Genomic DNA, 18562 nt, shown 5'->3' with positions numbered 1-18562 from the left:
CTGGTTTTCCACTTGTTCGCCTGCTGCTGAAACAGCAAAGATTCAATTCGAAGCCCTTTGCAGCAGCTCACCAGGATGGCCGAGTGGTTAAGGCGTTGGACTTAAGATCCAATGGACAAGTGTCCGCGTGGGTTCGAGCCCCACTCCTGGTACAGGTTTTTACTCTTCTTACCTAAATGCGGCAGCAGCTTCGCACAAGCCCTTTCCTGCTGTCTGTAGGCAGTGCCCCTACCTCAAAGCCCTGAGGCTTGAGTTCACCTGAAAAGAGCAACAAGGAATCGTTGCCCGTAGACTCTTTTCCTGGAAAACCTTTGCATTTTTGTACCATGTCCCTCGCATCCCAAGCTTAAGCCGCCAAAGTTGGCAGAGCTTGTGCAACCCCGCCAACAGCCCTACCACCCCAAAAGAAAATTGGGCAGGGATTCCCGCCTCCGCTTCCTCACGGCTTCCGAAACGGGCGATGCCCTGACGGGTCAGCCAGTCACCGTCTAGGCCCGGTACACCCCTGTGAATAATAGAGCGTCCAACCTCAAATCAGGCTACAGGGCCCTTCAGCCCATAGAAGGAGAACCTGTCAACAAACGGGGCGAGGGCAATGCTCGGGCCCCTTGCGAAGCCTTTGCCAAGCTCCAAAGGCTGCACTTTCCCAGCAGACCACAGCTCTGTATGCAAATCAAGCAGCTACGACCCCTCCCTCCCCTGCTTTTCTCCTCCAAACCGGTACGCAACCATTTCTGCAGCCCTCTGCCCCAGGGTCCCGGGCAAGGTCTTGGTCTGATGAGGCTAGGGATGGTGGGCGAGCTCGGCTTTGGCAGGGCGACAGGACTAATATTTTCTCTACAGCTTTGGAAGAAAGAAAGCTTCCTTTTTGGGGCACAGGCCCACTTCTAGCGGCGACAGCTTCCGGTAAGGGACCATGCTGAAAAGATGCTTGGAGTTACCGCCAGGGGAGCCACGCCGCTATTGCCTGTGAGTGAAGCTACATTTGAAAGAAATATTTTTTGAGACGCAGTTGTTTGAATTTCTGTAAATATGTCATTCAGTAAAAGCCTCTCTTCCCTGACCGGGAATCGAACCCGGGCCGCGGCGGTGAGAGCGCCGAATCCTAACCACTAGACCACCAGGGAGACAGCTAGACAGCTCGGGAAGGCCGGGCAGTGGTGTCCGAGTGCACAATGCCTGCAGGTGCCTCAAAGGCCAGTCCATTGGGGGACTGGGAAGAGAGGGGGAGGGCCGAGCAGATAGGTTCTCTCCAGCGGTGAAAAAGGAAGCTGCCTTTTTTGCGTGAAGGGCAGTCTTTCCGCAGCGACAGGAGAATGAATGGGGCTCTGCCATAAACACGTTTTGCGTCGCGCTGAGGGCACTTCCTCCATTTTGTGCACGCAAATCTGCATCTGGGAGCAAGATTTCCGGTCGCCAGTTAACTGCATTGCTGTAAATAAAAATGTCAGTTGTTAAAAGAGCTCCTTCCCTGACCGGGAATCGAACCCTAACCACTAGACCACCAGGGACGGTGGGTGCACCCCGTTGCGTGTCGCTCAGATGGTGGCGTCCGAGTCCAAAGGCTGAGGGCCTCTGCTACAATGGGCACCAGTGCCTGCAGGTCTTCGGGGGCCGTTTCTGCTAATAAATAAATAAATAAAGAAATAAAGAAAGAAAGAAAGAAAGAAAACAAAAACACTTGTGATGGTCTGCGAAAAGGGGAGCTTAGAGATTGAAGACAGCATCACTTTGGGAACGTTTGCGCTTTCACTTCCAAGCGCTGATATTCCTGTCTTGCTCTCCTGAAAGGACAGCCTTCCTCGCTATGAGCTTTTGTGGGTCAGTGCTGAAGCTCCCCCTAGAGGCTGCCGCTGAAGATGCACACTCACAACTAACCCTCCTTAGGAGAACTGCTTCGTGGGAGAGCACGTTTATTAAAAGGCGGCAGGCCATGATTGCCTGCGAGACACAGCAGGGTTACCATGCAGAGTTCAAAGGGGGCTTTGCTTGTACAGCAAGTGCCGGAGGGAAAGAAGGGATGACATAGGAGCTGCCCTTTTTTCGGGCTCGCACACCAAGGCCTGCACCAGCCTTCGAGGCTCAGCCTGCCTCTGGACTGCCCTAGACCACCTTTACTCAAAGCACACACTCTGGTCGGGGACTCGAAGCCAGGCCCGTGGCAGTGAAAGCACCAAATCCTCACCACTAGGCCACCGGGGAAACGACTGCAGCACCCGGGAGGTTTCCGCAACCGTACTTGCAGTCAGCTGGAGGCTATTGTAATGCTGTTAAGTGAGAGACGTTTGCCGCTCGCAAGCCAATTCCATCCAACCTCCTGCAGGGGGCACTCTGGGCTGGTTTTCCACTTGTTCGCCTGCTGCTGAAACAGCAAAGATTCAATTTGAAGCCCTTTGCAGCAGCTCACCAGGATGGCCGAGTGGGCTTAAGATCCAATGGACAAGTGTCCGCGTGGGTTCGAGCCCCACTCCTGGTACAGGTTTTTACTCTTCTTACCTAAATGCGGCAGCAGCTTCGCACAAGCCCTTTCCTGCTGTCTGTAGGCAGTGCCCCTACCTCAAAGCCCTGAGGCTTGAGTTCACCTGAAAAGAGCAACAAGGAATCGTTGCCCGTAGACTCTTTTCCTGGAAAACCTTTGCATTTTTGTACCATGTCCCTCGCATCCCAAGCTTAAGCCGCCAAAGTTGGCAGAGCTTGTGCAACCCCGCCAACAGCCCTACCACCCCAAAAGAAAATTGGGCAGGGATTCCCGCCTCCGCTTCCGAAACGGGCTTCCAAACGGGCGATGCCCTGACGGGTCAGCCAGTCACCGTCTAGGCCCGGTACACCCCTGTGAATAATAGAGCGTCCAACCTCAAATCAGGCTACAGGGCCCTTCAGCCCATAGAAGGAGAACCTGTCAACAAACGGGGCGAGGGCAATGCTCGGGCCCCTTGCGAAGCCTTTGCCAAGCTCCAAAGGCTGCACTTTCCCAGCAGACCACAGCTCTGTATGCAAATCAAGCAGCTACGACCCCTCCCTCCCCTGCTTTTCTCCTCCAAACCGGTACGCAACCATTTCTGCAGCCCTCTGCCCCAGGGTCCCGGGCAAGGTCTTGGTCTGATGAGGCTAGGGATGGTGGGCGAGCTCGGCTTTGGCAGGGCGACAGGACTAATATTTTCTCTACAGCTTTGGAAGAAAGAAAGCTTCCTTTTTGGGGCACAGGCCCACTTCTAGCGGCGACAGCTTCCGGTAAGGGACCATGCTGAAAAGAAGCTTGGAGTTACCGCCAGGGGAGCCACGCCGCTATTGCCTGTGAGTGAAGCTACATTTGAAAGAAATATTTTTTGAGACGCAGTTGTTTGAATTTCTGTAAAAATGTCATTCAGTAAAAGCCTCTCTTCCCTGACCGGGAATCGAACCCGGGCCGCGGCGGTGAGAGCGCCGAATCCTAACCACTAGACCACCAGGGAGACCGCTGGACAACTCGGGAAGGCCGGGCAGTGGTGTCCGAGTGCACAATGCCTGCAGGTGCCTCAAAGGCCAGTCCATTGGGGGACTGGGAAGAGAGGGGGAGGGCCGAGCAGATAGGTTCTCTCCAGCGGTGAAAAAGGAAGCTGCCTTTTTTGCGTCAAGGGCAGTCTTTCCGCAGCGACAGGAGAATGAATGGGACTCTGCCATAAACACGTTTTGCGTCGCGCTGAGGGCACTTCCTCCATTTTGTGCACGCAAATCTGCATCTGGGAGCAAGATTTCCGGTCGCCAGTTAACTGCATTGCTGTAAATAAAAATGTCAGTTGTTAAAAGAGCTCCTTCCCTGACCGGGAATCGAACCCGGGCCGCGGGGAATCCTAACCACTAGACCACCAGGGACGGTGGGTGCACCCCGTTGCGTGTCGCTCAGATGGTGGCGTCCGAGTCCAAAGGCTGAGGGCCTCTGCTACAATGGGCACCAGTGCCTGCAGGTCTTCGGGGGCCGTTTCTGCTAATAAATAAATAAATAAAGAAATAAAGAAAGAAAGAAAGAAAGAAAACAAAAACACTTGTGATGGTCTGCGAAAAGGGGAGCTTAGAGATTGAAGACAGCATCACTTTGGGAACGTTTGCGCTTTCACTTCCAAGCGCTGATATTCCTGTCTTGCTCTCCTGAAAGGACAGCCTTCCTCGCTATGAGCTTTTGTGGGTCAGTGCTGAAGCTCCCCCTAGAGGCTGCCGCTGAAGATGCACACTCACAACTAACCCTCCTTAGGAGAACTGCTTCGTGGGAGAGCACGTTTATTAAAAGGCGGCAGGCCATGATTGCCTGCGAGACACAGCAGGGTTACCATGCAGAGTTCAAAGGGGGCTTTGCTTGTACAGCAAGTGCCGGAGGGCAAGAAGGGATGACATAGGAGCTGCCCTTTTTTCGGGCTCGCACACCAAGGCCTGCACCAGCCTTCGAGGCTCAGCCTGCCTCTGGACTGCCCTAGACCACCTTTACTCAAAGCACACACTCTGGTCGGGGACTCGAAGCCAGGCCCGTGGCAGTGAAAGCACCAAATCCTCACCACTAGGCCACCGGGGAAACGACTGCAGCACCCGGGAGGTTTCCGCAACCGTACTTGCAGTCAGCTGGAGGCTATTGTAATGCTGTTAAGTGAGAGACGTTTGCCGCTCGCAAGCCAATTCCATCCAACCTCCTGCAGGGGGCACTCTGGGCTGGTTTTCCACTTGTTCGCCTGCTGCTGAAACAGCAAAGATTCAATTCGAAGCCCTTTGCAGCAGCTCACCAGGATGGCCGAGTGGTTAAGGCGTTGGACTTAAGATCCAATGGACAAGTGTCCGCGTGGGTTCGAGCCCCACTCCTGGTACAGGTTTTTACTCTTCTTACCTAAATGCGGCAGCAGCTTCGCACAAGCCCTTTCCTGCTGTCTGTAGGCAGTGCCCCTACCTCAAAGCCCTGAGGCTTGAGTTCACCTGAAAAGAGCAACAAGGAATCGTTGCCCGTAGACTCTTTTCCTGGAAAACCTTTGCATTTTTGTACCATGTCCCTCGCATCCCAAGCTTAAGCCGCCAAAGTTGGCAGAGCTTGTGCAACCCCGCCAACAGCCCTACCACCCCAAAAGAAAATTGGGCAGGGATTCCCGCCTCCGCTTCCGAAACGGGCTTCCAAACGGGCGATGCCCTGACGGGTCAGCCAGTCACCGTCTAGGCCCGGTACACCCCTGTGAATAATAGAGCGTCCAACCTCAAATCAGGCTACAGGGCCCTTCAGCCCATAGAAGGAGAACCTGTCAACAAACGGGGCGAGGGCAATGCTCGGGCCCCTTGCGAAGCCTTTGCCAAGCTCCAAAGGCTGCACTTTCCCAGCAGACCACAGCTCTGTATGCAAATCAAGCAGCTACGACCCCTCCCTCCCCTGCTTTTCTCCTCCAAACCGGTACGCAACCATTTCTGCAGCCCTCTGCCCCAGGGTCCCGGGCAAGGTCTTGGTCTGATGAGGCTAGGGATGGTGGGCGAGCTCGGCTTTGGCAGGGCGACAGGACTAATATTTTCTCTACAGCTTTGGAAGAAAGAAAGCTTCCTTTTTGGGGCACAGGCCCACTTCTAGCGGCGACAGCTTCCGGTAAGGGACCATGCTGAAAAGATGCTTGGAGTTACCGCCAGGGGAGCCACGCCGCTATTGCCTGTGAGTGAAGCTACATTTGAAAGAAATATTTTTTGAGACGCAGTTGTTTGAATTTCTGTAAAAATGTCATTCAGTAAAAGCCTCTCTTTCCTGACCGGGAATCGAACCCGGGCCGCGGCGGTGAGAGCGCCGAATCCTAACCCCTAGACCACCAGGGAGACAGCTGGACAACTCGGGAAGGCCGGGCAGTGGTGTCCGAGTGCACAATGCCTGCAGGTGCCTCAAAGGCCAGTCCATTGGGGGACTGGGAAGAGAGGGGGAGGGCCGAGCAGATAGGTTCTCTCCAGCGGTGAAAAAGGAAGCTGCCTTTTTTGCGTCAAGGGCAGTCTTTCCGCAGCGACAGGAGAATGAATGGGACTCTGCCATAAACACGTTTTGCGTCGCGCTGAGGGCACTTCCTCCATTTTGTGCACGCAAATCTGCATCTGGGAGCAAGATTTCCGGTCGCCAGTTAACTGCATTGCTGTAAATAAAAATGTCAGTTGTTAAAAGAGCTCCTTCCCTGACCGGGAATCGAACCCGGGCCGCATCCTAACCACTAGACCACCAGGGACGGTGGGTGCACCCCGTTGCGTGTCGCTCAGATGGTGGCGTCCGAGTCCAAAGGCTGAGGGCCTCTGCTACAATGGGCACCAGTGCCTGCAGGTCTTCGGGGGCCGTTTCTGCTAATAAATAAATAAATAAAGAAATAAAGAAAGAAAGAAAGAAAGAAAACAAAAACACTTGTGATGGTCTGCGAAAAGGGGAGCTTAGAGATTGAAGACAGCATCACTTTGGGAACGTTTGCGCTTTCACTTCCAAGCGCTGATATTCCTGTCTTGCTCTCCTGAAAGGACAGCCTTCCTCGCTATGAGCTTTTGTGGGTCAGTGCTGAAGCTCCCCCTAGAGGCTGCCGCTGAAGATGCACACTCACAACTAACCCTCCTTAGGAGAACTGCTTCGTGGGAGAGCACGTTTATTAAAAGGCGGCAGGCCATGATTGCCTGCGAGACACAGCAGGGTTACCATGCAGAGTTCAAAGGGGGCTTTGCTTGTACAGCAAGTGCCGGAGGGCAAGAAGGGATGACATAGGAGCTGCCCTTTTTTCGGGCTCGCACACCAAGGCCTGCACCAGCCTTCGAGGCTCAGCCTGCCTCTGGACTGCCCTAGACCACCTTTACTCAAAGCACACACTCTGGTCGGGGACTCGAAGCCAGGCCCGTGGCAGTGAAAGCACCAAATCCTCACCACTAGGCCACCGGGGAAACGACTGCAGCACCCGGGAGGTTTCCGCAACCGTACTTGCAGTCAGCTGGAGGCTATTGTAATGCTGTTAAGTGAGAGACGTTTGCCGCTCGCAAGCCAATTCCATCCAACCTCCTGCAGGGGGCACTCTGGGCTGGTTTTCCACTTGTTCGCCTGCTGCTGAAACAGCAAAGATTCAATTCGAAGCCCTTTGCAGCAGCTCACCAGGATGGCCGAGTGGTTAAGGCGTTGGACTTAAGATCCAATGGACAAGTGTCCGCGTGGGTTCGAGCCCCACTCCTGGTACAGGTTTTTACTCTTCTTACCTAAATGCGGCAGCAGCTTCGCACAAGCCCTTTCCTGCTGTCTGTAGGCAGTGCCCCTACCTCAAAGCCCTGAGGCTTGAGTTCACCTGAAAAGAGCAACAAGGAATCGTTGCCCGTAGACTCTTTTCCTGGAAAACCTTTGCATTTTTGTACCATGTCCCTCGCATCCCAAGCTTAAGCCGCCAAAGTTGGCAGAGCTTGTGCAACCCCGCCAACAGCCCTACCACCCCAAAAGAAAATTGGGCAGGGATTCCCGCCTCCGCTTCCGAAACGGGCTTCCAAACGGGCGATGCCCTGACGGGTCAGCCAGTCACCGTCTAGGCCCGGTACACCCCTGTGAATAATAGAGCGTCCAACCTCAAATCAGGCTACAGGGCCCTTCAGCCCATAGAAGGAGAACCTGTCAACAAACGGGGCGAGGGCAATGCTCGGGCCCCTTGCGAAGCCTTTGCCAAGCTCCAAAGGCTGCACTTTCCCAGCAGACCACAGCTCTGTATGCAAATCAAGCAGCTACGACCCCTCCCTCCCCTGCTTTTCTCCTCCAAACCGGTACGCAACCATTTCTGCAGCCCTCTGCCCCAGGGTCCCGGGCAAGGTCTTGGTCTGATGAGGCTAGGGATGGTGGGCGAGCTCGGCTTTGGCAGGGCGACAGGACTAATATTTTCTCTACAGCTTTGGAAGAAAGAAAGCTTCCTTTTTGGGGCACAGGCCCACTTCTAGCGGCGACAGCTTCCGGTAAGGGACCATGCTGAAAAGATGCTTGGAGTTACCGCCAGGGGAGCCACGCCGCTATTGCCTGTGAGTGAAGCTACATTTGAAAGAAATATTTTTTGAGACGCAGTTGTTTGAATTTCTGTAAAAATGTCATTCAGTAAAAGCCTCTCTTCCCTGACCGGGAGTCGAACCCGGGCCGCGGCGGTGAGAGCGCCGAATCCTAACCACTAGACCACCAGGGAGACCGCTGGACAGCTCGGGAAGGCCGGGCAGTGGTGTCCGAGTGCACAATGCCTGCAGGTGCCTCAAAGGCCAGTCCATTGAGGGACTGGGAAGAGAGGGGGAGGGCCGAGCAGATAGGTTCTCTCCAGCGGTGAAAAAGGAAGCTGCCTTTTTTGCGTCAAGGGCAGTCTTTCCGCAGCGACAGGAGAATGAATGGGACTCTGCCATAAACACGTTTTGCGTCGCGCTGAGGGCACTTCCTCCATTTTGTGCACGCAAATCTGCATCTGGGAGCAAGATTTCCGGTCGCCAGTTAACTGCATTGCTGTAAATAAAAATGTCAGTTGTTAAAAGAGCTCCTTCCCTGACCGGGAATCGAACCCTAACCACTAGACCACCAGGGACGGTGGGTGCACCCCGTTGCGTGTCGCTCAGATGGTGGCGTCCGAGTCCAAAGGCTGAGGGCCTCTGCTACAATGGGCACCAGTGCCTGCAGGTCTTCGGGGGCCGTTTCTGCTAATAAATAAATAAATAAAGAAATAAAGAAAGAAAGAAAGAAAGAAAACAAAAACACTTGTGATGGTCTGCGAAAAGGGGAGCTTAGAGATTGAAGACAGCATCACTTTGGGAACGTTTGCGCTTTCACTTCCAAGCGCTGATATTCCTGTCTTGCTCTCCTGAAAGGACAGCCTTCCTCGCTATGAGCTTTTGTGGGTCAGTGCTGAAGCTCCCCCTAGAGGCTGCCGCTGAAGATGCACACTCACAACTAACCCTCCTTAGGAGAACTGCTTCGTGGGAGAGCACGTTTATTAAAAGGCGGCAGGCCATGATTGCCTGCGAGACACAGCAGGGTTACCATGCAGAGTTCAAAGGGGGCTTTGCTTGTACAGCAAGTGCCGGAGGGCAAGAAGGGATGACATAGGAGCTGCCCTTTTTTCGGGCTCGCACACCAAGGCCTGCACCAGCCTTCGAGGCTCAGCCTGCCTCTGGACTGCCCTAGACCACCTTTACTCAAAGCACACACTCTGGTCGGGGACTCGAAGCCAGGCCCGTGGCAGTGAAAGCACCAAATCCTCACCACTAGGCCACCGGGGAAACGACTGCAGCACCCGGGAGGTTTCCGCAACCGTACTTGCAGTCAGCTGGAGGCTATTGTAATGCTGTTAAGTGAGAGACGTTTGCCGCTCGCAAGCCAATTCCATCCAACCTCCTGCAGGGGGCACTCTGGGCTGGTTTTCCACTTGTTCGCCTGCTGCTGAAACAGCAAAGATTCAATTCGAAGCCCTTTGCAGCAGCTCACCAGGATGGCCGAGTGGTTAAGGCGTTGGACTTAAGATCCAATGGACAAGTGTCCGCGTGGGTTCGAGCCCCACTCCTGGTACAGGTTTTTACTCTTCTTACCTAAATGCGGCAGCAGCTTCGCACAAGCCCTTTCCTGCTGTCTGTAGGCAGTGCCCCTACCTCAAAGCCCTGAGGCTTGAGTTCACCTGAAAAGAGCAACAAGGAATCGTTGCCCGTAGACTCTTTTCCTGGAAAACCTTTGCATTTTTGTACCATGTCCCTCGCATCCCAAGCTTAAGCCGCCAAAGTTGGCAGAGCTTGTGCAACCCCGCCAACAGCCCTACCACCCCAAAAGAAAATTGGGCAGGGATTCCCGCCTCCGCTTCCGAAACGGGCTTCCAAACGGGCGATGCCCTGACGGGTCAGCCAGTCACCGTCTAGGCCCGGTACACCCCTGTGAATAATAGAGCGTCCAACCTCAAATCAGGCTACAGGGCCCTTCAGCCCATAGAAGGAGAACCTGTCAACAAACGGGGCGAGGGCAATGCTCGGGCCCCTTGCGAAGCCTTTGCCAAGCTCCAAAGGCTGCACTTTCCCAGCAGACCACAGCTCTGTATGCAAATCAAGCAGCTACGACCCCTCCCTCCCCTGCTTTTCTCCTCCAAACCGGTACGCAACCATTTCTGCAGCCCTCTGCCCCAGGGTCCCGGGCAAGGTCTTGGTCTGATGAGGCTAGGGATGGTGGGCGAGCTCGGCTTTGGCAGGGCGACAGGACTAATATTTTCTCTACAGCTTTGGAAGAAAGAAAGCTTCCTTTTTGGGGCACAGGCCCACTTCTAGCGGCGACAGCTTCCGGTAAGGGACCATGCTGAAAAGATGCTTGGAGTTACCGCCAGGGGAGCCACGCCGCTATTGCCTGTGAGTGAAGCTACATTTGAAAGAAATATTTTTTGAGACGCAGTTGTTTGAATTTCTGTAAAAATGTCATTCAGTAAAAGCCTCTCTTCCCTGACCGGGAATCGAACCCGGGCCGCGGTGAGAGCGCCGAATCCTAACCACTAGACCACCAGGGAGACCGCTGGACAGCTCGGGAAGGCCGGGCAGTGGTGTCCGAGTGCACAATGCCTGCAGGTGCCTCAAAGGCCAGTCCATTGGGGGACTGGGAAGAGAGGGGGAGGGCCGAGCAGATAGGTTCTCTCCAGCGGTGAAAAAGGAAGCTGCCTTTTTTGCGTCAAGGGCAGTCTTTCCGCAGCGACAGGAGAATGAATGGGACTCTGCCATAAACACGTTTTGCGTCGCGCTGAGGGCACTTCCTCCATTTTGTGCACGCAAATCTGCATCTGGGAGCAAGATTTCCGGTCGCCAGTTAACTGCATTGCTGTAAATAAAAATGTCAGTTGTTAAAAGAGCTCCTTCCCTGACCGGGAATCGAACCCGGGCCGCGGCGGTGAGAGCTCCGAATCCTAACCACTAGACCACCAGGGACGGTGGGTGCACCCCGTTGCGTGTCGCTCAGATGGTGGCGTCCGAGTCCAAAGGCTGAGGGCCTCTGCTACAATGGGCACCAGTGCCTGCAGGTCTTCGGGGGCCGTTTCTGCTAATAAATAAATAAATAAAGAAATAAAGAAAGAAAGAAAGAAAGAAAACAAAAACACTTGTGATGGTCTGCGAAAAGGGGAGCTTAGAGATTGAAGACAGCATCACTTTGGGAACGTTTGCGCTTTCACTTCCAAGCGCTGATATTCCTGTCTTGCTCTCCTGAAAGGACAGCCTTCCTCGCTATGAGCTTTTGTGGGTCAGTGCTGAAGCTCCCCCTAGAGGCTGCCGCTGAAGATGCACACTCACAACTAACCCTCCTTAGGAGAACTGCTTCGTGGGAGAGCACGTTTATTAAAAGGCGGCAGGCCATGATTGCCTGCGAGACACAGCAGGGTTACCATGCAGAGTTCAAAGGGGGCTTTGCTTGTACAGCAAGTGCCGGAGGGCAAGAAGGGATGACATAGGAGCTGCCCTTTTTTCGGGCTCGCACACCAAGGCCTGCACCAGCCTTCGAGGCTCAGCCTGCCTCTGGACTGCCCTAGACCACCTTTACTCAAAGCACACACTCTGGTCGGGGACTCGAAGCCAGGCCCGTGGCAGTGAAAGCACCAAATCCTCACCACTAGGCCACCGGGGAAACGACTGCAGCACCCGGGAGGTTTCCGCAACCGTACTTGCAGTCAGCTGGAGGCTATTGTAATGCTGTTAAGTGAGAGACGTTTGCCGCTCGCAAGCCAATTCCATCCAACCTCCTGCAGGGGGCACTCTGGGCTGGTTTTCCACTTGTTCGCCTGCTGCTGAAACAGCAAAGATTCAATTCGAAGCCCTTTGCAGCAGCTCACCAGGATGGCCGAGTGGTTAAGGCGTTGGACTTAAGATCCAATGGACAAGTGTCCGCGTGGGTTCGAGCCCCACTCCTGGTACAGGTTTTTACTCTTCTTACCTAAATGCGGCAGCAGCTTCGCACAAGCCCTTTCCTGCTGTCTGTAGGCAGTGCCCCTACCTCAAAGCCCTGAGGCTTGAGTTCACCTGAAAAGAGCAACAAGGAATCGTTGCCCGTAGACTCTTTTCCTGGAAAACCTTTGCATTTTTGTACCATGTCCCTCGCATCCCAAGCTTAAGCCGCCAAAGTTGGCAGAGCTTGTGCAACCCCGCCAACAGCCCTACCACCCCAAAAGAAAATTGGGCAGGGATTCCCGCCTCCGCTTCCGAAACGGGCTTCCAAACGGGCGATGCCCTGACGGGTCAGCCAGTCACCGTCTAGGCCCGGTACACCCCTGTGAATAATAGAGCGTCCAACCTCAAATCAGGCTACAGGGCCCTTCAGCCCATAGAAGGAGAACCTGTCAACAAACGGGGCGAGGGCAATGCTCGGGCCCCTTGCGAAGCCTTTGCCAAGCTCCAAAGGCTGCACTTTCCCAGCAGACCACAGCTCTGTATGCAAATCAAGCAGCTACGACCCCTCCCTCCCCTGCTTTTCTCCTCCAAACCGGTACGCAACCATTTCTGCAGCCCTCTGCCCCAGGGTCCCGGGCAAGGTCTTGGTCTGATGAGGCTAGGGATGGTGGGCGAGCTCGGCTTTGGCAGGGCGACAGGACTAATATTTTCTCTACAGCTTTGGAAGAAAGAAAGCTTCCTTTTTGGGGCACAGGCCCACTTCTAGCGGCGACAGCTTCCGGTAAGGGACCATGCTGAAAAGATGCTTGGAGTTACCGCCAGGGGAGCCACGCCGCTATTGCCTGTGAGTGAAGCTACATTTGAAAGAAATATTTTTTGAGACGCAGTTGTTTGAATTTCTGTAAAAATGTCATTCAGTAAAAGCCTCTCTTTCCTGACCGGGAATCGAACCCGGGCCGCGGCGGTGAGAGCGCCGAATCCTAACCACTAGACCACCAGGGAGACCGCTGGACAACTCGGGAAGGCCGGGCAGTGGTGTCCGAGTGCACAATGCCTGCAGGTGCCTCAAAGGCCAGTCCATTGGGGGACTGGGAAGAGAGGGGGAGGGCCGAGCAGATAGGTTCTCTCCAGCGGTGAAAAAGGAAGCTGCCTTTTTTGCGTCAAGGGCAGTCTTTCCGCAGCGACAGGAGAATGAATGGGACTCTGCCATAAACACGTTTTGCGTCGCGCTGAGGGCACTTCCTCCATTTTGTGCACGCAAATCTGCATCTGGGAGCAAGATTTCCGGTCGCCAGTTAACTGCATTGCTGTAAATAAAAATGTCAGTTGTTAAAAGAGCTCCTTCCCTGACCGGGAATCGAACCCGGGCCGCATCCTAACCACTAGACCACCAGGGACGGTGGGTGCACCCCGTTGCGTGTCGCTCAGATGGTGGCGTCCGAGTCCAAAGGCTGAGGGCCTCTGCTACAATGGGCACCAGTGCCTGCAGGTCTTCGGGGGCCGTTTCTGCTAATAAATAAATAAATAAAGAAATAAAGAAAGAAAGAAAGAAAGAAAACAAAAACACTTGTGATGGTCTGCGAAAAGGGGAGCTTAGAGATTGAAGACAGCATCACTTTGGGAACGTTTGCGCTTTCACTTCCAAGCGCTGATATTCCTGTCTTGCTCTCCTGAAAGGACAGCCTTCCTCGCTATGAGCTTTTGTGGGTCAGTGCTGAAGCTCCCCCTAGAGGCTGCCGCTGAAGATGCACACTCACAACTAACCCTCCTTAGGAGAACTGCTTCGTGGGAGAGCACGTTTATTAAAAGGCGGCAGGCCATGATTGCCTGCGAGACACAGCAGGGTTACCATGCAGAGTTCAAAGGGGGCTTTGCTTGTACAGCAAGTGCCGGAGGGCAAGAAGGGATGACATAGGAGCTGCCCTTTTTTCGGGCTCGCACACCAAGGCCTGCACCAGCCTTCGAGGCTCAGCCTGCCTCTGGACTGCCCTAGACCACCTTTACTCAAAGCACACACTCTGGTCGGGGACTCGAAGCCAGGCCCGTGGCAGTGAAAGCACCAAATCCTCACCACTAGGCCACCGGGGAAACGACTGCAGCACCCGGGAGGTTTCCGCAACCGTACTTGCAGTCAGCTGGAGGCTATTGTAATGCTGTTAAGTGAGAGACGTTTGCCGCTCGCAAGCCAATTCCATCCAACCTCCTGCAGGGGGCACTCTGGGCTGGTTTTCCACTTGTTCGCCTGCTGCTGAAACAGCAAAGATTCAATTCGAAGCCCTTTGCAGCAGCTCACCAGGATGGCCGAGTGGTTAAGGCGTTGGACTTAAGATCCAATGGACAAGTGTCCGCGTGGGTTCGAGCCCCACTCCTGGTACAGGTTTTTACTCTTCTTACCTAAATGCGGCAGCAGCTTCGCACAAGCCCTTTCCTGCTGTCTGTAGGCAGTGCCCCTACCTCAAAGCCCTGAGGCTTGAGTTCACCTGAAAAGAGCAACAAGGAATCGTTGCCCGTAGACTCTTTTCCTGGAAAACCTTTGCATTTTTGTACCATGTCCCTCGCATCCCAAGCTTAAGCCGCCAAAGTTGGCAGAGCTTGTGCAACCCCGCCAACAGCCCTACCACCCCAAAAGAAAATTGGGCAGGGATTCCCGCCTCCGCTTCCGAAACGGGCTTCCAAACGGGCGATGCCCTGACGGGTCAGCCAGTCACCGTCTAGGCCCGGTACACCCCTGTGAATAATAGAGCGTCCAACCTCAAATCAGGCTACAGGGCCCTTCAGCCCATAGAAGGAGAACCTGTCAACAAACGGGGCGAGGGCAATGCTCGGGCCCCTTGCGAAGCCTTTGCCAAGCTCCAAAGGCTGCACTTTCCCAGCAGACCACAGCTCTGTATGCAAATCAAGCAGCTACGACCCCTCCCTCCCCTGCTTTTCTCCTCCAAACCGGTACGCAACCATTTCTGCAGCCCTCTGCCCCAGGGTCCCGGGCAAGGTCTTGGTCTGATGAGGCTAGGGATGGTGGGCGAGCTCGGCTTTGGCAGGGCGACAGGACTAATATTTTCTCTACAGCTTTGGAAGAAAGAAAGCTTCCTTTTTGGGGCACAGGCCCACTTCTAGCGGCGACAGCTTCCGGTAAGGGACCATGCTGAAAAGATGCTTGGAGTTACCGCCAGGGGAGCCACGCCGCTATTGCCTGTGAGTGAAGCTACATTTGAAAGAAATATTTTTTGAGACGCAGTTGTTTGAATTTCTGTAAAAATGTCATTCAGTAAAAGCCTCTCTTCCCTGACCGGGAATCGAACCCGGGCCGCGGCGGTGAGAGCGCCGAACCCTAACCACTAGACCACCAGGGAGACCGCTGGACAGCTCGGGAAGGCCGGGCAGTGGTGTCCGAGTGCACAATGCCTGCAGGTGCCTCAAAGGCCAGTCCATTGGGGGACTGGGAAGAGAGGGGGAGGGCCGAGCAGATAGGTTCTCTCCAGCGGTGAAAAAGGAAGCTGCCTTTTTTGCGTCAAGGGCAGTCTTTCCGCAGCGACAGGAGAATGAATGGGACTCTGCCATAAACACGTTTTGCGTCGCGCTGAGGGCACTTCCTCCATTTTGTGCACGCAAATCTGCATCTGGGAGCAAGATTTCCGGTCGCCAGTTAACTGCATTGCTGTAAATAAAAATGTCAGTTGTTAAAAGAGCTCCTTCCCTGACCGGGAATCGAACCCGGGCCGTGGCGGTGAGAGCGCCGAATCCTAACCACTAGACCACCAGGGACGGTGGGTGCACCCCGTTGCGTGTCGCTCAGATGGTGGCGTCCGAGTCCAAAGGCTGAGGGCCTCTGCTACAATGGGCACCAGTGCCTGCAGGTCTTCGGGGGCCGTTTCTGCTAATAAATAAATAAATAAAGAAATAAAGAAAGAAAGAAAGAAAGAAAACAAAAACACTTGTGATGGTCTGCGAAAAGGGGAGCTTAGAGATTGAAGACAGCATCACTTTGGGAACGTTTGCGCTTTCACTTCCAAGCGCTGATATTCCTGTCTTGCTCTCCTGAAAGGACAGCCTTCCTCGCTATGAGCTTTTGTGGGTCAGTGCTGAAGCTCCCCCTAGAGGCTGCCGCTGAAGATGCACACTCACAACTAACCCTCCTTAGGAGAACTGCTTCGTGGGAGAGCACGTTTATTAAAAGGCGGCAGGCCATGATTGCCTGCGAGACACAGCAGGGTTACCATGCAGAGTTCAAAGGGGGCTTTGCTTGTACAGCAAGTGCCGGAGGGCAAGAAGGGATGACATAGGAGCTGCCCTTTTTTCGGGCTCGCACACCAAGGCCTGCACCAGCCTTCGAGGCTCAGCCTGCCTCTGGACTGCCCTAGACCACCTTTACTCAAAGCACACACTCTGGTCGGGGACTCGAAGCCAGGCCCGTGGCAGTGAAAGCACCAAATCCTCACCACTAGGCCACCGGGGAAACGACTGCAGCACCCGGGAGGTTTCCGCAACCGTACTTGCAGTCAGCTGGAGGCTATTGTAATGCTGTTAAGTGAGAGACGTTTGCCGCTCGCAAGCCAATTCCATCCAACCTCCTGCAGGGGGCACTCTGGGCTGGTTTTCCACTTGTTCGCCTGCTGCTGAAACAGCAAAGATTCAATTCGAAGCCCTTTGCAGCAGCTCACCAGGATGGCCGAGTGGTTAAGGCGTTGGACTTAAGATCCAATGGACAAGTGTCCGCGTGGGTTCGAGCCCCACTCCTGGTACAGGTTTTTACTCTTCTTACCTAAATGCGGCAGCAGCTTCGCACAAGCCCTTTCCTGCTGTCTGTAGGCAGTGCCCCTACCTCAAAGCCCTGAGGCTTGAGTTCACCTGAAAAGAGCAACAAGGAATCGTTGCCCGTAGACTCTTTTCCTGGAAAACCTTTGCATTTTTGTACCATGTCCCTCGCATCCCAAGCTTAAGCCGCCAAAGTTGGCAGAGCTTGTGCAACCCCGCCAACAGCCCTACCACCCCAAAAGAAAATTGGGCAGGGATTCCCGCCTCCGCTTCCGAAACGGGCTTCCAAACGGGCGATGCCCTGACGGGTCAGCCAGTCACCGTCTAGGCCCGGTACACCCCTGTGAATAATAGAGCGTCCAACCTCAAATCAGGCTACAGGGCCCTTCAGCCCATAGAAGGAGAACCTGTCAACAAACGGGGCGAGGGCAATGCTCGGGCCCCTTGCGAAGCCTTTGCCAAGCTCCAAAGGCTGCACTTTCCCAGCAGACCACAGCTCTGTATGCAAATCAAGCAGCTACGACCCCTCCCTCCCCTGCTTTTCTCCTCCAAACCGGTACGCAACCATTTCTGCAGCCCTCTGCCCCAGGGTCCCGGGCAAGGTCTTGGTCTGATGAGGCTAGGGATGGTGGGCGAGCTCGGCTTTGGCAGGGCGACAGGACTAATATTTTCTCTACAGCTTTGGAAGAAAGAAAGCTTCCTTTTTGGGGCACAGGCCCACTTCTAGCGGCGACAGCTTCCGGTAAGGGACCATGCTGAAAAGATGCTTGGAGTTACCGCCAGGGGAGCCACGCCGCTATTGCCTGTGAGTGAAGCTACATTTGAAAGAAATATTTTTTGAGACGCAGTTGTTTGAATTTCTGTAAAAATGTCATTCAGTAAAAGCCTCTCTTCCCTGACCGGGAATCGAACCCGGGCCGCGGCGGTGAGAGCGCCGAATCCTAACCACTAGACCACCAGGGAGACCGCTGGACAGCTCGGGAAGGCCGGGCAGTGGTGTCCGAGTGCACAATGCCTGCAGGTGCCTCAAAGGCCAGTCCATTGGGGGACTGGGAAGAGAGGGGGAGGGCCGAGCAGATAGGTTCTCTCCAGCGGTGAAAAAGGAAGCTGCCTTTTTTGCGTCAAGGGCAGTCTTTCCGCAGCGACAGGAGAATGAATGGGACTCTGCCATAAACACGTTTTGCGTCGCGCTGAGGGCACTTCCTCCATTTTGTGCACGCAAATCTGCATCTGGGAGCAAGATTTCCGGTCGCCAGTTAACTGCATTGCTGTAAATAAAAATGTCAGTTGTTAAAAGAGCTCCTTCCCTGACCGGGAATCGAACCCGGGCCGCGGAATCCTAACCACTAGACCACCAGGGACGGTGGGTGCACCCCGTTGCGTGTCGCTCAGATGGTGGCGTCCGAGTCCAAAGGCTGAGGGCCTCTGCTACAATGGGCACCAGTGCCTGCAGGTCTTCGGGGGCCGTTTCTGCTAATAAATAAATAAATAAAGAAATAAAGAAAGAAAGAAAGAAAGAAAACAAAAACACTTGTGATGGTCTGCGAAAAGGGGAGCTTAGAGATTGAAGACAGCATCACTTTGGGAACGTTTGCGCTTTCACTTCCAAGCGCTGATATTCCTGTCTTGCTCTCCTGAAAGGACAGCCTTCCTCGCTATGAGCTTTTGTGGGTCAGTGCTGAAGCTCCCCCTAGAGGCTGCCGCTGAAGATGCACACTCACAACTAACCCTCCTTAGGAGAACTGCTTCGTGGGAGAGCACGTTTATTAAAAGGCGGCAGGCCATGATTGCCTGCGAGACACAGCAGGGTTACCATGCAGAGTTCAAAGGGGGCTTTGCTTGTACAGCAAGTGCCGGAGGGCAAGAAGGGATGACATAGGAGCTGCCCTTTTTTCGGGCTCGCACACCAAGGCCTGCACCAGCCTTCGAGGCTCAGCCTGCCTCTGGACTGCCCTAGACC

At 54.4% G+C, this 18562-nt stretch overlaps 16 non-coding genes across 16 annotated transcripts; 7 read left to right on the top strand and 9 right to left on the bottom strand.

Annotated features, from left to right (window-relative positions):
- Positions 1-69: 69 nt before the first annotated feature.
- On the top strand, positions 70-152 carry TRNAL-UAA (transfer RNA leucine (anticodon UAA)). Its single transcript has one exon. It is a non-coding gene; the product is annotated as a tRNA-Leu (tRNA).
- Positions 153-1055: 903 nt separating this feature from the next.
- On the bottom strand, positions 1056-1127 carry TRNAE-CUC (transfer RNA glutamic acid (anticodon CUC)). The gene has a single exon. It is a non-coding gene; the product is annotated as a tRNA-Glu (tRNA).
- Positions 1128-3380: 2253 nt separating this feature from the next.
- Positions 3381-3452, bottom strand: TRNAE-CUC (transfer RNA glutamic acid (anticodon CUC)). The gene has a single exon. It is a non-coding gene; the product is annotated as a tRNA-Glu (tRNA).
- Positions 3453-4746: 1294 nt separating this feature from the next.
- Positions 4747-4829, top strand: TRNAL-UAA (transfer RNA leucine (anticodon UAA)). Its single transcript has one exon. It is a non-coding gene; the product is annotated as a tRNA-Leu (tRNA).
- Positions 4830-5733: 904 nt separating this feature from the next.
- On the bottom strand, positions 5734-5805 carry TRNAE-CUC (transfer RNA glutamic acid (anticodon CUC)). The gene has a single exon. It is a non-coding gene; the product is annotated as a tRNA-Glu (tRNA).
- A 1289-nt stretch (positions 5806-7094) lies between these two features.
- On the top strand, positions 7095-7177 carry TRNAL-UAA (transfer RNA leucine (anticodon UAA)). The gene has a single exon. It is a non-coding gene; the product is annotated as a tRNA-Leu (tRNA).
- A 904-nt stretch (positions 7178-8081) lies between these two features.
- Positions 8082-8153, bottom strand: TRNAE-CUC (transfer RNA glutamic acid (anticodon CUC)). Its single transcript has one exon. It is a non-coding gene; the product is annotated as a tRNA-Glu (tRNA).
- A 1278-nt stretch (positions 8154-9431) lies between these two features.
- On the top strand, positions 9432-9514 carry TRNAL-UAA (transfer RNA leucine (anticodon UAA)). Its single transcript has one exon. It is a non-coding gene; the product is annotated as a tRNA-Leu (tRNA).
- Positions 9515-10827: 1313 nt separating this feature from the next.
- TRNAE-CUC (transfer RNA glutamic acid (anticodon CUC)) lies at positions 10828-10899 on the bottom strand. Its single transcript has one exon. It is a non-coding gene; the product is annotated as a tRNA-Glu (tRNA).
- Positions 10900-11793: 894 nt separating this feature from the next.
- TRNAL-UAA (transfer RNA leucine (anticodon UAA)) lies at positions 11794-11876 on the top strand. The gene has a single exon. It is a non-coding gene; the product is annotated as a tRNA-Leu (tRNA).
- A 904-nt stretch (positions 11877-12780) lies between these two features.
- Positions 12781-12852, bottom strand: TRNAE-CUC (transfer RNA glutamic acid (anticodon CUC)). The gene has a single exon. It is a non-coding gene; the product is annotated as a tRNA-Glu (tRNA).
- A 1289-nt stretch (positions 12853-14141) lies between these two features.
- TRNAL-UAA (transfer RNA leucine (anticodon UAA)) lies at positions 14142-14224 on the top strand. Its single transcript has one exon. It is a non-coding gene; the product is annotated as a tRNA-Leu (tRNA).
- A 904-nt stretch (positions 14225-15128) lies between these two features.
- Positions 15129-15200, bottom strand: TRNAE-CUC (transfer RNA glutamic acid (anticodon CUC)). The gene has a single exon. It is a non-coding gene; the product is annotated as a tRNA-Glu (tRNA).
- Positions 15201-15540: 340 nt separating this feature from the next.
- TRNAE-CUC (transfer RNA glutamic acid (anticodon CUC)) lies at positions 15541-15612 on the bottom strand. The gene has a single exon. It is a non-coding gene; the product is annotated as a tRNA-Glu (tRNA).
- An 894-nt stretch (positions 15613-16506) lies between these two features.
- On the top strand, positions 16507-16589 carry TRNAL-UAA (transfer RNA leucine (anticodon UAA)). Its single transcript has one exon. It is a non-coding gene; the product is annotated as a tRNA-Leu (tRNA).
- Positions 16590-17493: 904 nt separating this feature from the next.
- TRNAE-CUC (transfer RNA glutamic acid (anticodon CUC)) lies at positions 17494-17565 on the bottom strand. Its single transcript has one exon. It is a non-coding gene; the product is annotated as a tRNA-Glu (tRNA).
- Between the last annotated feature and the right edge of the window lie 997 nt (positions 17566-18562).

This window comes from Ambystoma mexicanum, chromosome 5p (genome assembly GCF_040938575.1).
Source record: "Ambystoma mexicanum isolate Mex_15411 chromosome 5p, UKY_AmexF1_1, whole genome shotgun sequence".
In the NCBI taxonomy this organism is placed as follows: Eukaryota; Metazoa; Chordata; class Amphibia; order Caudata; family Ambystomatidae; genus Ambystoma; species Ambystoma mexicanum.
This window is presented reverse-complemented; position numbering and strand designations above follow the sequence as displayed.